This window comes from Crocodylus siamensis, chromosome 1 (genome assembly GCF_052110815.1).
Source record: "Crocodylus siamensis isolate JL-2025a chromosome 1, ASM5211081v1, whole genome shotgun sequence".
NCBI classification, from domain to species: Eukaryota; Metazoa; Chordata; order Crocodylia; family Crocodylidae; genus Crocodylus; species Crocodylus siamensis.
Window position 1 is genome coordinate 254,337,786 of NC_143395.1, and position 22,456 is coordinate 254,360,241.

Here is a 22,456-nt window from a genome sequence, read left to right on the forward strand (position 1 = left end):
TTAGGCAATGCTCACCAAAATTAAGAGCAATTAAGGACAATTGTATTATTTTCTCCCCATTTTCTGGTATGAAGTTCAAATCATACAACTGAAAGAGACCTACTGCTCATTTGGTTGCAACACCTGCAAAGATTCAGGGTGTGCTATTCCTACACCATCCAACCTTGTTTTGAAACCTCCAAGCAACAATATTCAAGTAACTTACCTATGCACTGTGTTCCACTGTTCTATGACTCTTAGAACAAGGAAGTTTTTTTCTGAGATTTTATTTAAATATATTTGGTTACAGTTTAAACCATTGTTCATATATTCTACCCTCTGCTGATGAGGGAACAATATTTCTCCATCTTGTTAATAGCAGTCTTTGAAAAGTCATTTTTATTGATGGCAAATTTTCTATTGGCTTCTGAAGATTAGAGAGATATTAGGTATTTGCAATCTCAGTTTTAATAAAATTATGACAATTTTGAGCATCTTTTATACACTAAAAGAGCTACAAGCACAGATTAACAAACATTGTTTGTGTTATCTTGAGACTTATGCAGATACCAGCTAGGGCAAAGAGTAGGATTTAGCGATAAACAGATTTACATTGACATGGGAAACTACATGGATTTTGGCCATTATAATACCCTGCATAATTATTTTACACAGAATTCAGACAAGAAAAAATTTACAAGATATATGTGCAATTTTCTACTTCTGAGCAAGTGCCTTGGAAAATAATTTTAGTAGTTCACCGATGATATTTTTAGAAATATTAAAACTACGTCTTATGTGTATGGCTGAGGACCACACTTATTTGCACTGATTGAACTTCTACTTCTACAGCATATTTCTCCTTCTCTATTCTATTCCTTTGCTTTTTAAAGTAAGAAACACACATATTTACTCAAGAAATGCTGAACTACTACAAAATGAAAAGATGCATTAGGTTTTGGTTCAAGGATATTAAATATTTGCCAGCAACAATCAAAATAGCAATTCTTTATTTCCTAAACTGCTAGTGTCCTTATTTTGCATAATGTACTGAACATAAAAATTGTTACATAAGATGATCCTTACCAAAAAAGGCCCAAACTCAAAACCTCCCTGCCACAAACAAGAAGACTCTGAAGACAATGTCTGGCAGACTGCAGATACAAAGCTGATAGGCTTAACTCATCCAAGATCCTGGCATTCAAATTTCTAAGAAAGATAGTAAACATTCTCTTCAAAAATCCTTATTTAACAGACACATTGAATTCTCTCAGAGCTGTACAAAACCATCCAAACAAAGTGGTAGCTGCAATAAACATATGTACAAAAGGATTAGTGCACGACCTTTTCATTTGCACAGTGTCACAAAGACTTCCAAAGTATTTTTGCTCTATGAAAAGAGTATGGTCACTTTCCACAATACACACAGTGGATGTGTCAAAAGAACAGTCTTAATAGCTATTCCTGTATAACAACTAGGTGGCTGTTTATTAGTCACTGTAGATACACAGATCTTTTTTTCTTTTCAGAATATACTTACAACAGTAATGGGACTAAATGCAAGCACTAAATAATTTGCAGTTTATAATAATAAATTCCAATCATGAGAATTATAAAAAGAATACATTTATTTTTCAATACGAGGAATCATACGTAAATAAATGCATATTTTTTATTTTTAAGTTCCTTAATGGTTTTTAAACAATGCACGTGACAGCATGCAAATATCATTTGGTCTAAAAAGTATCATAATCATCACAGCAGTGAAAAAATTAACATAAAATATACAAAATCTGATACAGAGCAGCAGCCTGTTGCAAAACAGATATGGAGTGTATGCAATCTCTTTTGGCTCAGTCTTTCCCATCAAAATAGATACCTCAGAGTCCCGTAGGAACGATGCTTTCTTCCCTTAGGCTGTTGTTCATTTTCATTTTAAATTTAACTTCTTTAGAATACACTAGTATTTGATACCATTAAGATTTGGACTGGGATATCTTCAGTATTTTGTATTCAAATAATATTGAGAAGTACTTTTAATTCAATTTATTTATAGAAAAAGTAAAAAAGCATAGAGGGGCATCTGTCATACATAGTATATTATATTCCAGGAGCACCATGCTATCCCGCTCCCTTTTGCACGTAACATTACCATGCTATCAATCTCAATGGTTAATACTGTTAAGACATTAACGTGGAATAAATATCAAAATTTTATATTGGTAACTTTTTGTAATAATCTAGCAAGCAGATGTGTTTGCGATCTATATCCTGTTGCAAAAAAAAATTCTAGCTACAAAGGCAGGACTTTTTTTTTTTAATCAGACTTTGTTGCTATTGATATAGCAAACACTGTACTGAATCACCACAAGCTTGATTTTCTTCATGGTGTGATAAGATTCTGCTACACTTGCACAGATGTACTTTTGAAATCAATGGGACTAGCTGCTACATAAGGTACCATTCAGTAAACTTGGTAAAACTAGACCCATTGTGCACGTGTGAAATAAAAAATTAGTTTAAAACTTAGAATTCTTATTTCATGTGTGTTTGTTTCAATTTATTTTTATTACATTTACAGAGTAACATAGTTCCCTCAGTATTAACTCCCTTAAATTCCAATGGTAGTTAAAAGAAAAATATATATTTTAGCAGATCCACTGTATCTTACTAGATACTTCAAATCTTATTTGGGTTAAATTTTTCATAAAAAAATTTTGTATCTGCATGTTTAATAAAAATAGGTTTTTTAAGCAATTCAAATAATTTTCCTGTTTGAATGGATCATTTCAGCAATGATCTATCATCCAAACAATTAGTTTAATGAAATGCATAAAAAAGAACATCTTTGGACTAAACATTAGGCACAGTGTTAAAACTGTTTTTTATATTAACATTAAACATCTAACTAGCTAGTTCCCAGTAGGTTGGTAGTTCTCTATCTTTTCTAGGTAGTAATCCCATATTACAGCAAAAAAAGGTTTTGCAAATTCCCTCCGTGTAGTCATTCAAGCTAGGGACAGAAGTTACACATAAACCAGTTTAAGTAATCAGAAATTGTTTTAAACCGGTAACAGAACAGAAGCTAAGTGCATACAAACCAGTTTCAAAATGACTTAAACTCGTTTAAGATAAACCTGGTTGAATGTAGTATCAGACTTAGGGTCAAACTGGTTTATGAAACGTCTGTCCCAGCCCCTTCCTTGTTCAAGTTATATCACAGTCTCCCAGCATCCAGCATGCTTTCCACCCTGGGCTGTACTGTGGTGTCTGCTCCAGAGAGCGGGGCTGGCTCCACCCCTCTGTTCCCTAGCTGGAGGAGTGAGGGCTGGCTGACAGGGGGGGCAAGCCCAGCAGGGGATGCAGCCAAGTCTGGGGACGGACAGATGACGACTGCCCCCCCCAGGCAAATCCTGGCTGAGGTCTGGGGCCAAGGAAGGGGGTGTTAAATACCCCTTCCCCCACTCAAATTTACTGTTGGCTACAACTGTGGACTACAAATCCCAGAGGCACCTGGAAGCAAGAAGAGGAAGAAATAAACAACCCTGAAGAGTCCTGTTCCTGTAATTCCAAATTGTAAACCCCAAAGATCTCAGGGGCAGCAGGAAGAGGAAGTGAACACACAGCCAGAGAGTCATGCTCTAGCACTCCCTGGCTTCTGGCCTGAGCCACTTCAGGCATGTGGCTGCATTTCCTAAATCAAAGGTAAATATCTGTTCACTTCTGTTTTATTTTAATTTGGGCAATTTAGACTAACCTGCAAAGACTGAATAGATTTAACCTCAGGCTGTCTGACTGTATCCAGCCTGAGAGAGAGGAGTGGCCGATACCTCTTTGGACACATTTTGGCCTGAAGATTGAAAATATGAGTAGCAGGTTTCTGCATTTCTATATAATATGCAAAATTTTGAACTAATTAAACAGGTTTTATTCCTGCTTCCTCTGCCCCCTACCACCTTCATTCATGTTAATTATGGGCCAGATTCTGCAACGCTTTTTCATATCAATTACTATTGATCATCACTGGGTGCATCTACACAAGACGCTTACTGCACATTAGTGATAACACTGCACAGTAGCATCTCATGGCAAAAACTGTGCTAATAGCCTAATAACTCTGTGCAGTAGGCTAACACACAGTAAGTGTCACTAAATAATCATGCGCTGGTGCTACTATGCAGTAACTCTAGATACTGCACATTTAGTTATTACTTTATTAAGGAAGTACTAAATTAAATGTGCAGTATCTAAGGTGCATTAATGAACATGTAGGTGCGCCCCCACTATGTCACAAATGTCTCCACCGATTTGAAGGTAATAATAGAATAGAAGGTATTAATTGACATGATTAAGGGGGTGGAAAAAGACAGTCTATTCAGGACCCTTTATTCAGGAAACATGTTTTGCGTGGCTGTTTTCAGGTTTATAAAATGTAACACTTTTGTTGGTAGCGTGCTTTTCATTAACACATCCATAACTTTTCAGTCACCTATGGATCTGTTCTTGTCTGTTTGTAACAATTAAATAAAAGGAAGCTAGTTTGCTCATCAGTATTTTCCATGCAATGAAGAAATGGAACTAAAAGCCCCCTGCTATATAAAAGATGTATCTTTTGAAATACTCAAGTGCAACCCAACAGTTAAAGACCAACTTGAACCCCCATCACTTTCTATTCAAAATGTGCACATGCATGTATGTATAATACATAATATTAACAGGAATACAAAGGACTCTCCTCACCAGACTGCTGCCCATTCAGTTCAGAACAAAATTATTTAGTCACTGCTTTTCATGTAGCAAAAACTGCAAATAAATATACAGCTAATTTTTCCTACTATTTCAGATTTTTCTTGCTTCCTATGGTTTGGTTTGATCCTATGAAATACATCAATACATAAGCAGGTACCCTATTTACATATCCGTTCACAAAATGCCTAATACACTCTTGTTGCTATATAATTAATAAGGTATGAACAGAGGACTGATATAAAAATACCTGGTTCAAATTCTGTGTAAGTATGCTATTGTCTTTATTATAACATTTAATCTAAGAATCTCTTTGCAAGTTAGGACATTCATTAAATATTCAAAATAATCCACCATGTAATCTGTAGAGCCATTGTGGCTCTGTAAGTGTGGCTAAAATTGAAAAGACAGACAATGCATCATGGAACTTTGTCCTCATGCAATTCACCAGTATTAACTGAAAAATTATAAGCTGTATGTTTTAATATAGTATGAAATATACAAACAAAATATCACACTTAATGCACTGCAAAATATATTTTTTCCAGGTAGGCAAGCATATCAAACTAAGTGCCTGATGTTAGGACAAGCTAAAAAGATCAGAATTCAACCATTAAAACCCCCCACAACATTCATGTTCATTAATATGGATTAGGGATGGATTTGCTTTCTCAGAAAATATTGCACATTCTATAAAGGAAGAAAAAATCCCTTCTTTCTCACATCACCCTAAAAATGGAATCACCTTAAGCTCATGAAAATGTCAGTGATGGATCATCCACTAGCTTACTTGCATTTAGAAGCCAGACTCACAGTAAAAAAAAACAAAACCCAAAACAAAAACATTTGGGATCAGTTCTTGGGTGCTTTTTAGGCTGGTAGTGCAGCAGGAAGGAACATGACCTCCTCAGCTCTGTGGCAGGTTAAGCAGCCTGATTGAACATTGCTGCTAATTAAGAGCTCTTGTTGTTTGGCAGGACCACCAGAGTACCTTCTGCACTTGTTCATGACAACAGCACCTCTTTCAGAAATTAACTCTTGATGAGTGCAGACAGGGGGCCCAGCTGGTCCTCCCGAGTCCTCCAACTATATAAATGAAGTGTAATCAGGACGCTGGTGTCTACCAAGGGAAGAAAGGCTATTCGTGACCTCTTTTTAAAAAAGAGAGTATACTTTTACATTGACTTAATTTTCTACACTGGGGGTAGATAATGCAGCTGGGAACAGTGTGAATAGAACTAAAATAACAAGATATAATAGTGAAAATTTCTATATCAAGCATTTTATTAGGAAAACTAAAATAATAACATTGTTTATAAATGCTTGAAAAAATAGTTATTGGTTTTCAAGAATCAAACAATAAATGCCAGGAATGTTTTACACAGAAAGCTGTTTGATGAAAAGCAGAGAAAATGCTGAGTGAAAGAGATAACAAAGTCATTATCAAGCCTGATTAACTGCTATCTCCCTAAATCGTTCAGATGTGTTCATCCAATCAAAATGCAGCTTTCCTAAGTTAATGAAGTCCCCCGTTTCAGAGAGGTACTTCATAAACACACAACACTTTACCTAAAAATAGTCTTGCGTTAAGGAACAAAACCAACTGCCATACTTGTGGCCCCTCCACTGAGATTCCCAAAGATTGGAATGACGTCCATTCTAGGTGTGGTTTCTCCAAGTGTAATTTAAAACATGCTGTAAGAGCAAACTGTCCTATACAGGAATCCAGACTTCAAGACAGTTTGTGTTTAATGGCATCGACATGAATCAAATTCACTATTTAAAAAGCTCAAATTTATTTTCCAACAAGAATGGTTGGATGATGGCTCCAAGTAATAAAATGGCAATGTTACAATCTAATACTCTATTAATGCACTGCATTTATCCACTGCAATAGTGATTTTATCTCCTGTATAATTTGAATTCCTTACCTGTATCAGCACAAGGCTGTCTAAAAGTATGTAACATAGATTTGTAGTACGGTACGTAGACAGCTCTTTAACTTTAGCGAGTAATAATCAACCCTGGAAGACACACAGGGTTATCACCGTTTTAAATTACAGTGCCATATAATTCCTAACAATGTAACAGTTTCTCAACATGCTGTCGAAAAAATGTATTACACACAGTCCTTTCCTAACTACTTCTATATTTTATCACAATAACCTTCTAATACAAGGTAATATGTAATTGAAAACTGGCACAAGGATATTTAAGAATCTGGTTTATTTAACAATTGTGCACCATTTACTCAAATAACAGGAGTAGGAATGACTATTTCCACCCCCAAACAGAATTTATGCATTTTATAAATCTTTTTTTTTCTCCTTTGAAAAAAACCCACTCCTTTCCATGATATATGCCGCTCTCATTTCAAGAAAGATAACTCAGTGAAACGGGATAGTCAAGACAAATGCTCTCAATTTAAGAGAATTACAAAGAAAGTTTGTTACAGGAATTTTTACTGAAAATAGTGAGCAATTATTCTCACAAACCACCTACTTAAGGAAAACATGCCTTATTTATACCTGTTTTAATGCAAGGGATACAACCACAAGATAACATCAAAAGATCTTTCTGAGTACATGTACCTCAGGATTGATCTGCACACCAACTGATCTGCACATCCACTTGGTCAGTGTGACAAAAGACTGTCAAATTTCCTGAGTATATTTTTTTATTTACCGATTCTTCAGTATTTTTATTTTTTCCAAGACTATGTGCTCTGTAGATTAAACAAATCTCTTGAGAAAAAATGTGGCTAAACCTGAAAATTCAGAAGCCTTACCTCACCATGGATTGGAGAGGAAAAAATGTGCAGTGGGACTCAAGACTTAGGTTCAATTTTCTACTCTGCCCCAAATTTACTTTGAGCCAAATCCTATTTACCCTTTATAAGCCTGAGGGGCAAACATGTGGGGATGCATCTGAAGTTTCTGGCACTTGCACTGTTTGGGATTCTAGTTCCCAGTGGCAAATTAGAATCACCATAAACATGTAAAATAGAGAAGATGGAGCCACTTGCCTCTTATCTCAATAACTTTGAAAGTGGGGTTTTAAGACACCCCCCCTCACCAAGAGTGGGGCTGAACTAAAAGCAAATGAAAGTGGAACTGTTTTTCGTTTTTTCACTTTTTTTCCTTCTGCTTCTTGGAAAAAGTTCTCTAACAAGCCATGAGCTAGTCATTGCCCAGAGCTTCAGCCTTGCCCTTGTAGCTGGCCCACTCTCTCTCTTGTATCCAGGACTAATTCCATGCAGGGATCTGAAAATCAAGATACTGAATTTGAACCGTTTGATGAAGAGCAAGTAAAAATAAAGATTGGGGTTATATACTGGGCAATGACCCCTGTGAGGCTGCTGCATCACAAACCAGTTGAAATTCTCTCAGGGTAAGGGATATTATCCCTAAAGTCTAGATGTTATAATAGCACGGATCCCTGTAGCTAGATACACAGCTGATAAATCCATAAGCAATCTTCTGGCCAAATGTGGATGGAATGACCATTTTGGCTGTTTGGCTGTCCAAATCTAGTAGAGTCTAAGGGACTTTGAGGTTGCAAACAAATGTAACAATCTGGAGACAGATGCTTTTGTGTATTGGTGGGAAGAAGAGATGTTCTTCAACATACTTTCCTTTTCCATACAGCATTACTCCAAGTTCAGCTGATTTCAAGTTAAACCACCTGCTGCTCTGAGACTATTGTGTTTACATTCATCCAGGAGACAAAATGAACAATCCAGAAGGCCCATGATGACTGTCTGCATTCAAATCTAAGGCAGAAGCCATTTATGAACAGTTCTGTTTATACCTGCAGATTCTTGGAAGCAGAACAAATTAATTTGATGAATGATAACATCATCTATCCTCAAGAGACAAGAATAGTGAGGATGAAGTACTCTGCCTCATTTATGTACAAAAGGAAATCACCCAGTAGAACAAGTGCTCTCTCTCTCCAGTATCTTGATCTAAACCTTAAATGAGAGAGAATAAGGGCATTGGCATGAGAAGATGATGCTGAAGACTTTACTGAAATTTCTCAGTAAACTTGCTTAGACAGGAGTCTGGATTGTTTGCAAGGTGGGTCTTTTCCTTTTTATTCTATTCCTGACTGAACTTCCAATCTTCCATTGGAAGATTATGCAGCTTGCCCTTTTTCAAAAGGAAACCTACATCTACTGTAACTCCCTTCCACTGACACTAGATCTGGACATAATCCTTGTTCCATTTCATTTTCACTCCATAGGAGAAACTATCTAGCTTTTCAGCTGATACAGTAGTAGAACTGCACATTGCATTTTGAACCACCTGTGAAATGCACAATTAAGTGACACTGTAGTGGGACATAGGTTTACTTTTTCTATACACTCTGTTACGTATTCAGAAAACACACACCTTCACTCATATATCTTTAAACCACGCCAGCACTGAGATAGAGGCTTGTGATTCTGGTCTCCCTGCACAGCTCTTTTGCAAGGGGAAACAGCTGCATTTATGCTTAAAGACTGTGTTCCACAACTTAGATCTGTTACATGAAAGCTTAAAAATATAGTTCCTTTTTTAGCCAATATACTAAGCTTGGAATTATAATGGAGAAACTTCAGAACCCAACTGGAGGGTCAGATGTTGAAAATACTGTTCCACAGCTACAGGAAGGGATTCTAAAATGCCTCTTATTACATGAAGCATTCCAGACATAATTACTAGGCTGCATATCATTCCACATTAATATCATATTGTATTGTACTTGGCACAGTTCAATTATCATACATTACTTTATATATTTCATTTGTTGCATAAATAATTACAGCCATCATCAATAGTAATAAATCTATCAGGCTGGACAGCCTGAGAAACAATTGGAAGAGTTTTAGTCATGATATAGGTCTGTATGTGTTTTTTAACTAGCTCCTAAGCTTTTAGGGAAACCTTTTTTTTTCTGAAGAAACATACAGGATAGAAGAAATTCTGAAGGATGAATTCTCACATTGAAACTTGTCATGCACTTATATTGTTGATGATGAACAGTGTCCTAGATGGGTAAGTACATTAGATAACCATTTCTTCTGGAAGAAAAAAATTAAGTTCCTGAATATTTATCCAAGAAATAAAACTAAACTCAGTGTGAACTTGTCTTGAGCATCTACAAAAGACTAAGTCAAGTTACACATTATCTGTGTTTCTTTTTCTTGGTGCTAGCCTGCTATAAGCTCCATTGGCAAACTAGTATACTTGTGTTTAGAGAATATGTGAATATATATATACATTGTCATCAGGAGAATTATACTTTGTGTATCCTGTTTGCTTATACTGCATTTGCTATTACTGACTGAATTAATAATTTCAAGTAGCCTTTCACAGAAATGGACCACTTCTACCATGACCAAACTATATTTTCTTGACAGTATTCTGTAGTGGAAGAAACTGGATTCCTAAATACTCTTAAATAAAAAAAACTGTATGAAATGGTACTTAATTTCAAATTTTGACCTTTATATTGGATATGTAAAAAGTTTGCAAGGATCAAATGTTTTATGGATCATGCAGCTCACGGAACAGATTAATTAGATTAAATAGGGCTCATTTACCCCTTATTTGTTCAAGCATGTAAAGTCAGTGATAAACAAATGCTGTAACTGTATAGCAACAATTGGTGGCTAAAGTGAAACAAAGTGGTTACCTCAGTTTAGTAGCAAAACAGTGTCTTACATTATGAAAGGCATTTACTTAACAATTAGCCTCCTTATTATTACCAGTACCTGCCAATGATAGGAAAGAACTGGTGATGTGGAGGCTTCTTTGGCTTATGATTGTTGTCTGTGGTTTAAGAGATTTATTTAGATGTATAAATCTGATGGGGTTGATTTTAGTTCTTTAGCTTAGTTATAAGAGAATAGAACATTTTGTGCAATTTGAGGGTTAAAGAAACATGGCACGAATTAAGAATTTATTATTAGGGAATTTATTAAACAGCCAATCCAGCACCAATTGAGTGTTCCTTAATTTGCATACTGCGGATAGAAATTATCTAGGAGTCAGTGCTGAGCAGGATTCAGTAACTAGGGGATTAGCACTAGAGTTGGAAGATGGAAAGTGGGCAAACTGTAGAGTTCAGAAAACTCATCAACACCTGAACAGTAACAAAACAAATCGATGTCTTGCATCATCTTCAGAAAGTGAAGCATCAATTCTTGCCTGAAATTTATGCTCAACTTGTTGAAATTGTGTAGGCACCACCAAGGAAATTTATGATAACTGTACATGAAGTGATGCATCCAAAAGGTAAACTAACTTGATGGAGACAACTATTTTTCACTCTTCTTCCTTTCAAATTTCACTCATTTATTAATGTTCCAGATAAAGCTCCAGATCTTTTGTATAACAGACTGCAAAGATAACATATACAAATCTTAAAAATATATATGAGAGATTTATAAACTTAGTTCATCCTTCTGCTACAGAATAATGGTCTCTACAATATTTAACTACCTAATACTTATCAGGTCTAATTCTGAATGTTGGGACTTCTCTCACTACAGTTAGTGAACTATACAATCCAACTGTTCTTTCTTTAAATTTAACTTAAATGATGCCTCTTAATTCTACTCCAACACGCCTCATTTATCCTTAAATCCATGACAATCATATTTCTACACTGCATACATTCCCTTCCAGTATATTTTTTTTTATTATGCACTCATCTTGATTAGCATCTAGCCTAGATTCATTGCTACTATTTACTTCTAGTGATCATCCTTATGTTTCAGACTCTTCAACCTAACCATTGTTGTCCTTTGAATGCCATTCAGTTTGTTTACATCTTTTACCACTCTAAGGTATTCAGATTGTGCACAATACTCCATGATCTCTCTCTCTCTCTCTAGAGGAGCAGAGAGGGATTATAACTAAATTGCCCTCTCACTCAAAATTGCTCTGTCTGAAATAGGACTAAAGCAAGATGGCAGAGCAGTGCAAGTGAAGTTTCCAATGCAGGTGGTATTGTTACTACTTTCTCTTAATAAAATAGCCGCCTCCAGAGTTAGTCATGAATTGTTCATTCTTATAAAATAAATCAAATATTAATTTATTAATATGGTATATAGATCATATTTAATACACACGTTTTAGTCCATTTAAATAGATATTTCAAAAATAGAGTTCTTGCATTGTATTATTTCCATAACCATAAAATTCTGAAAAACAAGACTCTTAACAAGGAGATTCACAATCCTGACTTCACAGTTCCTGACCACTACAACTTCTTATAAATGCTAAAAGATACTTAAAAACCACTCAGATTTGCCTTGCCAATATCCAGGTTATTCTTCATTCCCTGTCTGCAAACACTATGAGCAGTAAATACATTTCTAACCTATCTCATTGCAAAAATAAAGACCACTGCAGAGAAATATGTGAGATGACAAACAAATGAAAAAGCAAAAATATGAGATCACTTCATTTTCTTTCCTTAATTTGATTTTTTCCCTTCACTTATTAGGACAAGGAATTTTTAAAAAATCCCATAATTCTAAACTTCTAAAGCAGAAAAAAGGGACATCTCATAAATGTGAAGACATACTGTAGACGTATAATAGACATGCTAGCTCCTAAAAAATATGAGCCTCCCCCAATTTTCTTTTTATCATATCATATATACTAATTTTAGTAACCAACATAAAATGCCAGTCATATGTTTTCAATTAACCTCCTCTTACCAAATAATGTGGGAAGTATGGGAACAAAACGCTCTCCATGCTTCAACAGACTGCATTCAAATGGAAGGCTTCTGAATTGAAATTTGCTGCCAAAACACATGCATAACCTGCCCCTACTGATAAGAGGTGTCATGTAAACTGATTTTATTATGTCTAGGGGTAACGAATATAAACTGCATCAAAGTAGCTTTGGATCAAATCTCAGAAAACACTTCCTAGCTGTAAGAGCTATAGAACAATGGAACAAGTTGCCCAAGTAAGCTGCAGAAACTCCTTCCCTAGAGGTTTTCAAGAAGAGGTTAAATAGGCATAGGGCTGAGACAGTTTAGGACATCTGCATCTTTGCAGGGGCTTGGACCATTTGAGCTTGAGGCCCCTTTCAAGTCTACAATTCTAAGATATAAAAGATAAGATATTAAGGTCACAAATCTCTATCACCTTACCAGGGCCCCACAATCTCAATCTTTTCCTGGGGTCTGGCTGCAGTTGGGGATTGTATACAGGTGAACTAACTGGAGCTGAATCTAAACAAGACAGAGGTGATTATGGTGGGCAGACTACTTGCCTTGTGAGGGGATTGGAAAATCATTGAAGGAGTTCATTCTCTCCCTGTCACTCAGATTCATAGCTTTGGGATGCTCCTGAACCCTCTGCCTCACCTGGATTTTCATGTACAGCAGCACCTAGAAGTACCTTTCATCAACTCCATCTGATGATAAGGCTGAAACAACTTTTTCAGATTCAGATGTATTATCCATTCCTTCATACCCTCAAGTCTAGATGACTGCAATGTGCTTTATGTGGGACTGCCATTGATGAATGAATCTCTAGAAACTGCAGCTGGTGCAGAATGCAGTAGCAAGTCTGACAGAGGTGGGTCACTGGGAGCACTAAATTCCAGTACTCCATAGTCTGCAATGGCTTTCCGAGCAAAATTCAAGGTGCTTGTTTTGATGTGTAAGAACCTAAAAGATCTCGGGCCTATCTACCTTAGGAACCACCTTCTCCCTTATAACACATCATGATTTCTAAGATCAGCACATATCATATATCAATGAGCCAAGTTTGTTTAGAGAAAATAGATGAGAAATTGTTATTACCAGTCATTCCTCAATTTCAGAACTCCTTTCCCTTGAGCCCTGTTAGAGACCAAGAATGAACATCTTCTGATGCAAGACCTTCCAATTTGGGCAGGCATTTAGCAAGCAAGGTTAGGCTGGAATATTGTTTACAGGCTTTTCTGTTTTGACATTCCACTTGCTTTTTAAAGTTGTTTTGGCCTTGTGTTTATTCCCCTTTTTTATAAGTTATTTTGTTCTCTTACTATAAAGCCTCCTGAATACTTTACTGGAAAGGACAACATATAAATCTAAATAAACAAACAAATACTGCAGTCATTCAAATATAAGACAGCCCTGAATATAAAATGACCCCCCCCAATAATTAATTTCTATATATGGAAAATGTATAAAATAGTTAAATTCTCCAGGTACAAAATCTATTATTGGAGGTTTGCCTTGAATTTGTGCACCTCCCACTGCTACAGCAGGGAAAATAAATCTGGGGGGCCAGGTAGCCCCTTTGTGCTCTGCCCCCTCATTTCCTTTCCTGCCCCCTGTGCATATAGGCAAGTTACTATAGCTACCCATAGACTTGAGTCATCCTGAATTGAGGCATTTTACCTTTTCTAGAACTGCTGCAAGTTTTAGCACAGGTACTCCATAAACATACTTTTAAACAGCACTTCTGTACTTACTAATATAAAGTACAAACCTCTTTATTTTTTTTAATTTCATGCCTCAGTCCAAATTAGCCAAATCCATTCCAAATTCTTGTCAAGTCATGGGATCCTCCAAAAATGTATATGCAGATGAGGTGCAAGGCAACCTGGTCTCATGGTGGGTGGGACCATACTAATCATATGCAGCAAACTGAGATAGGGGGTAACAGAAGTCAACTGTTCGAAGCCTTGCTTGGTGATACCTGTCAGACATTTAAGGCTTGTGAGGAAACAGGAGTCACTGGAAATGGGAAAGAAAGGTGCAGCACAGCTGGGGGGAGTGAAGAGGAAGTAGAAATGTATTCAGTGTAGTGGGTTCACCATGATGTTAATAATGAATCAGCAATGACGGAACTGCATGCAATGGGCACTAGCATATATATCATTCAGAAGGACTACATTAACCTATCCTTGTCATAGTTTCCCATCAGCATTTCATATATAATATTTTATAAAAATTATAACATGTATGCAGAAGATGCTCTGTGTGTGTACGTATGTGTACACTGAACACTTATGTGTGTCTTGTAGATTTAATAGCTTCTGACTGTTTTGTTCATAGTAGGCTACTTCCATTTTTAGGGGAAGACCAATTTTCTGCCATATAAAGCAGATCAAAAACTTTTGTAGGAGCAAAGTATTTTATTCTTACAATTAATGAAGATACCAAATCAAAAATATTTCTGAAAAAAATTTCAAACAAGAGCAAGTATTTCCCTTTTTATTAATCATTCATTCATATACAAAAGAAACAGTAATTCAACAGTTTACCTGGGTTGAGAAATTTTAGTTAAATTTTGCAAATCTGCATGTGTTATATACAGATACACACATGCTTTCATCACGACTTAATGAAAACACTGTGTTGTAAAATACAAAGCAACACTACCAGACCCGCTTCCCTTCAAATGGAAATAGAAGTTAATGTTAATCCACTTTTGCCAGAGCATTATATCATTCAAATCCCCTGCTTTTTTGTACATTTTAGGTAAAGAATAATCTTCATCCTTAATGATCAAACATCAACATGTCATAGAGCCCTTTTAATATGCATATTCATTTTCAATTGTAGCAATCATGCAACTCCTTGTCTAACAGAGAAAAGTCAAGCTAGCAAAAAAATTTAAAAAAAAACAGTTTCATGTCTCCTATTTAGAAGTCTGTTCATGTTACTTTTAAAGGACTATTCAATTATCAATTACATTTATGTCCTAAAACAGACAGCACATTCTGTTGTACTAACAGACTTTCATAATGTAGTTGTGCAATTTGCAAAATGCAATTGGTTAATGAAGCTAAACTTAATTAGTTCAACTTGGATATCACATCAAACAATACTGTTTGATGTATTCTGCAAGATGACCAAGTCTCCTACAGCTGGCTAAGTGTCACAATGAAAAGGCATCTACACTTATTTCTGGGAACTGAAATGAGCTGTTTTAAGTGGAGCTTTTCTTCCATTTTCTGAGGCTGCACTGCTATGACCTTCCCAAAATCAATCCTTTGCGGATTAACATGTAAAGCAGTGTCGAATTAATTTCAGAAAGCGAATATGAGATCAGCCTAAGATCATACAAAACATCTAACTCCTAAATACACTAATGCTTCTAGCCGCTCAATGAGAAGCTGTCAATAAAAAAGGGAGGGGGTAGTTAGAGGGATTTGAAGCATGGAGCAATCTATCAGGCTAGTTAAAGCTTTGCCTACTTCTGTGGCATGGCTAATGCATTCCTCTAGAAGTTAATCCTATTTCTAAAGACCCTCCCGTGAGGAGCACATAGGCCGTGCCGAATGAGAACTAAAATGCATTAAAATTCTCAACAACGTCACCAAAAGGCACACTATTAGATTCTGAGTGCCGACAATAAGATGGTTCATTAAAAATGCAAGGTCTTAAAGAACCTACTTTTGTTAAAATATGTTTGATAGAAAATATCCAACACAACATTTGTGACACAGCAGCAAACATTATATTTTATAATAGATATTGTTAAGAATTCAAGATAAATGTTAAAATAGGCCTGTATGATTGGGTGTTAACATTAGTACAAGACTTTTTAAAGAGAACAGTTTCCAAGAAATTGCAAATCCATTACACAGGATAGCCCAATCTGTTTTAAATAATGCTGAAGTACAGAACTTCCTCAGTTTTCTCTGTAGCAACTCAACAACTGAACACAACTTCAGTATGTGTTTTTTGTCATTCACGTAACAAACAGAAGTAAACAATCAAGATACTGTAGCAGAATTTACATTCTAAATATATGGGGTAATAATGTTATCAACTATTTGTTCAGCAAAAATACCCTATCACTTAGTACTGAATTGAAATTAGATCTTGACCAAGGAGTTTATCAATAGGCAATGCAACGAGGAATCACTAGAATGGTTTAAGTATCTCTGAAATAAATTATGTAGCAAAGTCAGTATTATTAGCAGAGCTACAAAGAATTGTATATTAGAAAATCCTGTGTGGATCCTGATCCTATATCAGTCGAGACAGAGGGTAAAAGAGAAAGATACTGAAACATGAGAAAATGTATATAAAGGAGACTCATTACATATTATGAGGCAACATTGAACAGATTTTATACGAAAAGCATGGGAAACAGGATGCTCCAAAAAGACCAAGCTATTCTTCAAGACAGGGCTTTCCAACCAGCTGCCCATGAGAAGTTAACAACTAGCCCACGTGCTCTTGGCTCCACCCAGTGTTCCTCCTGCTGCTATGCCTCGGTCCCTGGGTTCCCCCTTCTTCCACCCACACCTAGAAGTGTGCTAATACCTTGAAGAGCTAATGGGTGTGTGTGTGTATGTGTGTGTGTGTTGGGGGGGTGTTGCACTGCCCACATGGAAAATGGAGGGGGGCTCCTAACTACCCATTCTGAGGGGGGGGGTTAGAAAAAGAAGTCATAAGTTGGACAGCCCTGCTTTAAGAAACAGTCTTGGAGAGTGCCAAAAACAACAAAACTTGGATAGTGCTACTGTCTCTGAAAGTAAGGTGGATTGGGTCAAACCACAAAGTAAGTGCCCATACCTTTTTGTTTTGCAAAACTAAACTATTTTGGGGTTTCCTAGATACTGTTACATAAAAATATGCATTATCCTTTGCAAAATTGGGGCACTAGGTTTGATGGGAGAACATCACGTGGCCAGTCACAGTTCTGGCACACCCCTCTGTCCAGGGCAGTCTGCCCTGTCTCACCTGCCATGACTTGCTTTTAATAATACAAGATGAAATAAGCAGGAGGCTGCTCATTTAATGCCCTGATGCCATACAGTCTACACATGGTTCCAACCTCCCCTTACCATGTCCCATGCCTCACAGATGGCATCCAAATTATTAGTTGCTTTGGCCAGAAGCCGAGCCAAACCCTGCCCCTTGCTGGGCCTGGCACACACTACATAAACACTCCATCCACTGTCACAGGGCCTCATTCATACCACCCCCTCTCACTGGGCCTTGTTCATACCACCCCTCATCGGTCCACTCCCAACTCTTGAGTGGCCCCTTTGGGCCATCAGGCTTGCCTACTTCCACTCCAGGCAATCCCCCTTCAGCCCTTCGGGTGCCTCCTGCAGCCTACTCTATGGGTGACAGTCCTTGCATTTAGCAATAGGGCAAGACTAGCCCCTCATTGGGCACTAGGCTCTTTCTGCAACCCTCCCCGGGGCAACTCACTACCCCTTACTGGGACTAACTCTATGCCCTTTTCCTGGGGCTTGAGGTCTTATACCCCGAGGGACTCAGGTGCCTCTCCTTCAACAACTGAGTAGTGGGGCCTAGGGTTATAAGGCACCCCTACCTGCATTTCACTGGGGAAGCAATTGGCCTGGCATTTCTGGGGAGCTGCCCCAACACAGGCAGTCCCACCAGGCCATCCTTTCCCAGCAGGGTGTAGTTTTAAGTCATACCCAGGACCAGAAGCCTCCTGCCATCCCCTTACTTCCAAGGTGTTCCTGAGCAGCCGCTCAGCTGGTTGTTGTTCTGCTGGCTCAGCCCCAAGTACCTGAGTTAAAATGGAGTCTGCTCACTCTCTCGTCCAATAACATGGCCCTCACCAGGTCATGTGACTGCCTCCTCAGCGCTGGCCTGAGTCTGCTGGCTGCCCTGCTGCCACTTAAAGCCCTTGAAGTGACAGGCATCAAAGGTACACTGTCATACTAGGTCAAAGGATGAAAGAACTGGCTCTAGAGTGATTTAAAAGATAGTTGTGGTCAAAAGAATGTGTGTAAAAGTGGCCTAGTTTCATTCAATGATACTGCTCACTATACATATATTATGCTCAATATGCTTACATTTCTGACCAAAAGTATTACTCTTAAAGTAGAAAGAACTTGTTATTTCTTGACTCGCATATCAAGCAGCATTGATAACTAAACTCTCCAAAATCTACAAAACCTTTATTCCTAGTAGCGACCTATAAGCCCAAAGGAACACAGCCTGAGTTTCAAATTCAAGAATTTTAGGGTATGAAGCAGGCCTATTCAATTTGGATTCGGCCTGAATCATGGACAGTGATTCAAGTCTAAAGATTCAATGCTGATTCAGAAAATCAGTGATTCGGACATAGAGACAGCTCTAAATGTTTTTTCTACATACTTTGAAGTAGCAGATGTGGCTCATGATTACTGTGATGCTGGGGTGCATGGGGCCCCCCACATGCTGCCCAGCAGACCTGGAAGTGCTTCTGGTTCACTTACGAGTCTGCTGCCGAGCACCCTGGGGAGCCTCCTATGCTTCTGTGGGACACTCTATGTGCCTCAGCATTGCAGCATTCACAAGTCTCCTGCTACCTAGAGGTATGTAGAAAAAACATTTAAAGCTGTCTCTATGACAGAATCTCCAAATCTTCTGGAATGTCTCTGAATAGATTTGGAGGGTTCCTATTTGATTTGGAGAGCTTAAAGGGTCCTCCGATTCGATTCGGATTCAGAGATTCAGACACCAAATAAAGCCAAATTTCCACCAAATCAAATCAAGGACTGAAGCTTCGCACAGCCATAGTAAATTTCAGGGCTGGCAGTTAGAAAAGTTATCATTTGGCTTTTAAGCTGAGAAAATTTGATATGGAGTCACTGAGAGACAAACTTTATGCCACTTTTAAGGACTCGTTTGTTGTATGATACCACTTTTTAGTATATAATTTGGAATAAATTATATTTATATAATATATAAATTATTTTTATATAAATTATATTTATATAAATTTTGCTAGCCCAATGGCTATAGATGACACATAGGGGGCATGGAGGAAAAATCTCCCCCGAGATTGGCCCTTGCCGGTCAGGGAGTGGAAGCACCGAGAGAAGCGCCGGCAGCATTTCCAGTTTTGCTGCCAGCACTTCTGGGGTTGGTGATCAGCCGCTGAGGGACACCCCCCCACACACACATTCCGTCAGCAATCAGCCACTAGTGGACCTCCCCCCATACCACCCCAGTCAGTGATTGGCTGCTGGTGTCCCCCCAGACCCAGGAGGCACCAGTCACTCATGCCAATGGAGCAAAGACTCTGGTAAGGCTATCAACTGGATACTTCTAGATTCAGAAGAGGAAGGAATTCAGTTCCCTAGGCCAGACTCTGGCAAGAATAATTTTATGAGAGTCTGAAATCACACTTGATTTAGCTATTGTATACTCAGCTATTTATTATACTGGTTTGCCAATGTCTAAGTGCAAGTGAAACCAAAGATACATGAAACACTGTGAATCCTTAATATACAACAGATGAATGGGTCTGTGCCACAGACACCCATAATGTCCTCTATATTACTCAATTTCAGTTAGGTCTGCTTTTTTATATGACAATTTGAGTCTCTCTCTCTCTCACACACATACACTCTCTCTCTCTCCCTTCCCCCCCCATCTTGAAGGTACTTTAAAAAATAATGCAACATAATTAATGTTTTCCATCACTTCTGAAGGATGAAACTGACTAGTTCCAAGATGAAAAAAAATTCTAAAACATTTTTTTTGTAACAAAGTATTTAGATCCATTTAGCTATCCAAAAAAGGGGAACTGAAAGGTTAGTTAAATACTTGAATATTGCCCAGGAAGTTTCATCTAGTAGATACACATGACTATACATTTAAACAGCCAAATAGAAAGTTGGTTTCAGAACATGTTCACATGATTCTACAATAGTTTTAATTAAAAATCAGAGATTTTTTTGTTTGCTTCCTTCTTTCTCTAGAAGTCCATCAACTAATGAACAAGTTAAGGGAATATACATACGTATATCAACTGGGAGAAATTCTTGCATGAACAAAAGCTTTGTAATTTAAAGGAAGTAGATATATCCATTTTCCTCAAATAACCTTTAAAATTTCAAAATGCAAGATTCACTACCAGAATAAGTATTTAGACATTCTAAAACCTCGCACTTCTGAGATGGGGGAGGAAGGGAGGGCTATATTTTTTCTGACACAAAATTTCTCTTTCAAAATTTGTTGGTTTTTTTTAATATGGGCTAGGGCAAAGAGTATTTTGTATCATTCCTTTTAGCAAAATGAAAGGATTATCACACACCTGCTCTTTGATTGATTTGACACCAGAGGTGTACAATGCCACAAACAAGCAGACTCATAGGAAATATTTTAGTTTTATTTTAGTTTTTCATATCATAAAAAATATACCATACATATGTCAAAGTATTTCAGTATCTACAAGAAAATCAGTTAATTTATGCAGTTATACAGTTGGACTAAAATTCAGATTTTAGGGACACAGCAGCAGGTTGAGCTTCTATACTAGGTCACATCTGGAAAATACTGTCTGGAATAAAGTAATATGGAAAAATCTTCAAAATTATCTAGTAGACTCTAGTCTTTTAGAACACATATGTTCTGGATAACACTGTCCCCAGGCAGATAGATATATGTACCTAGTAAAGGAAATCCAACATTGTCTTTGGACTTAAACATATATTTTCCTTCTAAAATATTATGTCCAGAAATTATAATAAAATAGCCTTTTCTTGAACTTTTATTCATTAGAAATATAATTCAGTACTAAAAATTATGGACAGACAAAGTATATAAAAAATTTCAAGACTCCACTTTCTGAATGGATGCAAAATCTGCACTTTGATTTCCATAGTAGAATATCACTTATTATTCAAGTACCAAGATAAGCCTATTACAGAGTAAACTATAACCATACAATGAAAGAAGATGACCATCAGAATCTACAAATGGTAAAAGTTATTGACCTGCTTTTGGTAAAGAGATTCTCACTATTACAAGGTATAGAAGAAGAGATCACATATCACTGATGAAGGTTTTTTTTTTTATTAGTTGTGCAATGCCTGGTAGCAATATTAATGGTTTTGCAAACAGCTCCATCACAAGAAAATTATTTTAAAAATGTACATTGAAAAAGTTAAATAGACTTAACTGAAGTTACTGCTATGCTACTATACAGTGGAATAAATAAAATAATGCATGCCTGCAAAATTATACACAGTATTATTGCAACCAGAGAAATGTAATGAGTTTAGGAGAAACAGGCAAGCATCACAAGAACTGTGAATCTCTCTCTGACAAACTAAGTTTTCAAAATCTGCTTTACAGTGAGATTCAACACTAGAAAACTTGCCTCACTTCAGAGTTAAGAAATGACTTCATGCCGCAAACAGGAAGCCCTCAAAAGCCAGACAATCAAACAGAAAATGTAGAGTAAAAGGTGGCATATGCTGCATCCCATTTGCTGGGCACAAGTTCAGAATGAAAGGACCAAATCAAATATGTAACTTTACCAGGACAATCGATAAAACTTTTCCCCAATTAGAGCTCTAATATCAGGACTAAGCAAATGGGAAGCAAATTCATTACTTCAAAGAAAACAGGGCCACTCCCATGATTAGAGAAAGTCATGTTTAGAAAGTCAGTCAGAGTAACTACTGTCATTGTTACCTAGTACAAGAAATAGGTGGTAGTCCAGCTGGCACACCACATTTGAACTGCTTAGATATCCAGAGCATTACGGAGGTACTTGTATAGTTCCTAAGAAGGCTAATTACAAACGGTCATTGTCCAAAAGTTCAGAAGTTGGAATAGGTCCTACAAAAATGCATTGGAAATCACCAGACAACAAGGTCCTAGATCATAACTTTTTAGACTGTACAGACTGAGACATACAATGTTCCAACCATTTATGTCACACTCATCACCATTATATTTAAATATTTAGTTAAATGGAAAATTAATCTAAGTATGCTATCGTATGCATTTTAAA

At 37.1% G+C, this 22,456-nt stretch overlaps 1 protein-coding gene and 1 long non-coding RNA gene across 3 annotated transcripts in view; one reads left to right on the top strand and one right to left on the bottom strand.

The window, feature by feature from the left end:
- The window catches only part of HLCS (holocarboxylase synthetase), a 195,795-nt gene that overhangs the window by 46,146 nt on the left and 127,193 nt on the right, over positions 1 to 22,456 (bottom strand). The window lies entirely within an intron of this gene.
- Positions 9,649 to 22,456, top strand: part of LOC149874368 (uncharacterized) — a 131,475-nt gene continuing 118,667 nt past the window's right edge. Inside the window, exon 1 of the long non-coding RNA XR_016443894.1 lies at positions 9,649 to 9,764. This is a non-coding gene — a long non-coding RNA (uncharacterized LOC149874368). The remainder of the gene's footprint in view (positions 9,765 to 22,456) is intronic.